At 61.1% G+C, this 4047-nt stretch overlaps 1 long non-coding RNA gene across 1 annotated transcript in view; it reads left to right on the top strand.

The window, feature by feature from the left end:
* Positions 1 to 4047, top strand: part of LOC111755054 (uncharacterized) — an 84909-nt gene that overhangs the window by 1625 nt on the left and 79237 nt on the right. The window lies entirely within an intron of this gene.

Below are 4047 nucleotides of genomic sequence, written 5' to 3'. Positions count from 1 at the left end.
GCCGGGCAGTTAGGTCTCCTCCCTCGGCCTCGCTCCCCTCCCCAGTTCCTCCTCCCCTTTCCTCCCTTTCCCTCCCCTCCTCCTTTCAATCTCTCCCTCCCTCCTTTCCCCTCTTGTTATTACGGAGAACAGCAGCTGGCCCGACCGAACTTCAAACGCGGTCCCCCGCTCCCCACCCCTCCCTCGCTCTCCGAGGCCTTCTCCCTGCATCCAGCCCCGCATGCCAGGGGCCCCGATAGGGGAACCCACAAAAGTCCATGGGGTCCTATTGATTCCCTCTCTTTTCGCACGTTGTCTTAGGTGACCCATGCTACAATGGGACCCTCTGATTTGGGGTCCTTCAAACATGAGAGTATTCCTGCCCCACGTTCTCAAGATCCAGGAATGGAGTGTAGATTACTTGAAGACAGGGAGAAAGCAATGTAGAAATATATCCCTTAAAGTGAAAAATAATGGGGCGGGGGGCGTGTATAAATAGCAACCTCGCATACCCAGAGGTAAAGGTTATGTCCCTGAAGTTCAGGTTCCTGGTAACTAAGAAGCTGTTTCATTAGCCCACCAAAGGTACCGGAACAGTGTCCCCTGCGCTCCTGCACGTGTGTGTGGAGAGACAGAAGAGGAAAGGGTGTGTGAGTGTGTGTGTGGGGGGGTGCTTCTTTGCAATGATGGATCTGGCCCTGGCGCAGAAACCAGCGTGTTCTTGGGGGCGCCATTGAGCGACGCGGCGTGGCGTCCGGGGCCGCAACAGGCCGGGGGTAGAGCTAACAGTGGCTCCTGGGCTACTGGTGGCCACGCAGGAAAAAGCCGCTTCCTCGCCCCTACATCTGCTGACAAGCTCGCGACGTGTCTGCGCCGAGCGTGGCCGCAGATACAGCTTTCTAGGAAACGGCCCGGGAGGAGGGGGGGAGGCCCCCCCCCCGGGCACACGCAGCTCACTCCTTCCTTTCCCCGGAGGCCCCAGACTCCCCCCCCCCCCCCCGGCCCTGAGCCCAGGATCCTCGCCCACCCCTCGGAGTTCGCGCCTCCTTCGCCAGGCGGGGCTTTCAATTGCGCAGTCGGCCCTGACATGTGCTCTAACGCATCCTGGGGTCAAGGCTGTTTTTAGCCGGGACCCAGTGGCGTTTCCTCACCTCCTTCCTCCCGCCACCCCGCCTCTGAAAGTTGTTCCACGCGAGGAGGAAGGGGCGAGGGTCCGGCGACCCCGGAGCTGAGCGCAGGCTGGGTTGGCACGTGCGGTGGGCATGGTGTGGGCCGTGCGCTCAGGGCGCACCGAGGCCGTCCGAGCGCCTCCCGGCCCGGGAAGGGGCCCGACTAGGGGCACCGGGAGCCAGCGCGGAGTGGGGCGGGGAGGGGGTGGGCCAGGCCAGTTATGCCGTGTTCCCTGAAAGGCAGCGTAGGGGAGGAACAAACCAGAGGTGCAAGCTATTAACTGGGTCCCGGAGCCAGCCTCTTTAAACGAGGGTGGGGCGGAAGGGGTGGGTGGGAGGAGGGGGGAATATCGCTTTAAAAAGGGTAAGTTTGGGGCGCCGTCTCCCCTCCCTCTATTTGCATAGCCAATAGCTCTGGGGCTCCTGCTACTGCGCGCTGATTGTTACCGGGCAGATTACTTTTTTTTTTTTTTTTTTTTTTTTTTTTAGTAGGACGCGTTCCCCGCTACATCAAAAGGAAGCCAAGGGAGGGCGGAGGGAGAAGACTGGGGCGGGCCAGGACCCGGGAGCGGCTGGGGCGCCCCGGGCCTTATCAATGGCAGCAGGAATTAGTATCCAATCTCCTATACGTAAAGAAAGGGGAGGGAAGGGGCGGGCGAGGAAAATGTTTAATTGCTGTGGAAGCCATTAGCTTGCGGGAAGAAAAAAAAAGCCGCACTGATAAACTCGCGTTGTAAACTCAAAATGAAACAGTGCTGCCTCCGCGGCGGATGACACTCAGGTGGTACCGTGCTCATCCCTGTGGACTTGAGTCGAGTTGGACTTCCCGACTTGTAGCTTTTGAGTCATCCCGGACACATACAAGAGCTTACACTTTAAGACCTCATAAAAGCATTACTCAAACTTCCCCTGGCTACCTTTGAGCGGACCCGAGGCAGCTGCAGGGGAGAAGGGAGGAGAGTAGGGGCAACAGTCTATTTTTAAAGCCTCGATCTAACCCGACAGGCAAAGATCTCGGGTTCCCATCACTGGATAATTAACCGAGCACGACCTCCCTACAGGACAGCATTCCCAGCCCCAGTCCGTCTAGTCGACGTCGGGGGCGGGGAAGAGGCGGGTGGTCGTCCCGGGCTCGCCCACCGGAGGAGGCAGCCTGGGTGGCGCGTCCCGGAGCAGCGAGCCAAGGTTTTCGCCCCCTCCCCTATACTCCCCTCCCCCTGTCCTTGCGCGCGGGGAAATTCCAGGAGGAGGGGACGGAGGAGGTAGGGAGAGGTGGCGGGCGAGGGAAGGGCGCCGAGGGTCTCTGGCTGGCCGGCGCCCCGCTTCCTGCGGAGCCCCGCCCGCCCGAGCACCTCCTGCGTGGCCGGGCGCCCCTTTTGGGTCCCCATTCACTTCCTTTTCCCAGGACGCAATGCTCCCCAAGGAACCGCGCATAAAATCAGCACCGGGCTGCTTCCGAGGGCCCAGCACGTGGGGTGGGGCGTGAGAGGGCGCGGGGGTTGGCAGGATGTCTCCAGGAGGCTGGGACCTTTCTGTCGTGTTAAAAAGCGCTCCACCTAGCACGCGGGAGAAGGCGCGCTGCCTGCTGGGCCAACGCGCTAGTTAGATCTGAAGAAAAAGTGCGAGTGACCCTGCTCTGGGCACTTGGTGGGGGAGTTGTCCTTTATCCTTTTTTTTTTTTTTTTTCCTTAAGGGGGAAAAAAAGTCGCAGCCTTTGTAGGATGGGTGATAAACTTGAGCAAATGCAAGTTTTATTGGACTTTTATTCCCTGTCTAGCCGGCTCCCCACCCCCAACCACTTACGTTTTGCAGTTTCGGTTGGAAAGTGTACAAAACCCTGTTGGTGTAGGGTGCAGCAGGGTGTTAGGTGTTTATAGGAGCATTTCTGCAAGGCTAGGCACACACACTCCCAAGCTCCAAGCTCACCTGCGGAGGCTGCAGCCGGGGGATCAGGCAGTCGCTCCCAGCTGGAAGCGCGCGAGTTCGAGCCCCGCGCCTTCGCATAGGGGCGCTCTGGTCGGGAGGTTTGGGAGGCTAGTGCGAAGTTCGGGTATGAGGGGACGGGAGCATCGCTGTCGCCACGGGAACCCAAAGGAAAAGGGCTGTGTTTGTCCCAGAAGAGATAGCTGGTCCCACCACCAACACCGAAAACCCGACGGTAATTTTAAAGTAGATGGCGACGTGAGAGGCGGTGGCACAAGAGGAATGGGGAGGAAGTACAAGCAACGTGGAACAGCGAGAGAAAGAAGAGGGGAAAGCAGGGTAGAGGAGCGCACGGGGAAGGAAGGAGGTGGTGGGGACGCAGGAGGCCGAGGGCGTGTGGGTCCAGTGTGGACACGCGGGCTTGGGCGCAGCGGAGCGGCACAGGACAGCCCTGACGTGCAGCAGATGCGGGGGGGGGGCGTGGGTGGGGCAGGCGCGGGCCTGCCGTGCGCTCATCCACCCGGTACCCCTCCCTCGGAAAAACAGTCAAGCCCCGCACTTCCCCCTCTTCCTGTCTGATTCAGCTTCAGGACACGCCTCCGCGGCCGAAAATAGCAGTGAAAATGCTTCTGCTTTCTAAAAGTGAATTTTCCAATGGGATTTGGGGTGGGGGAGCGCCCAGACCGTGGAGGCCGGGGGACCCGGGATCCCAAGAGGAAAAGGAATCGGCCTCGAGGGCCCCGCGCCCTCCCCCAGGCGCACGCGGGAGGGGACCGCTGGGCGGCGGGCTCGCGCCTCCGCTCGGGGAGCCACCACGCGGCTTTTTCGCGGAATTTTGACGTCACCCCCACGTGGGGGAAGGGGCTGGGAGAGCAGAGGAAGCGGCGGGGGCGGGGGCGCGGGCACCTCACGGGGGGCGGCGGCGGGGGCGCGGGTGCCCCCTCTAGCCGGGTCAGCGTCGCCCTCCTGCAGAGAC

This window comes from Cavia porcellus, unplaced genomic scaffold (assembly GCF_034190915.1).
Source record: "Cavia porcellus strain 051 isolate PalLab524CR breed Dunkin Hartley unplaced genomic scaffold, mCavPor4.1 scaffold_27, whole genome shotgun sequence".
Classification (NCBI taxonomy): Eukaryota; Metazoa; Chordata; class Mammalia; order Rodentia; family Caviidae; genus Cavia; species Cavia porcellus.
This window is presented reverse-complemented; position numbering and strand designations above follow the sequence as displayed.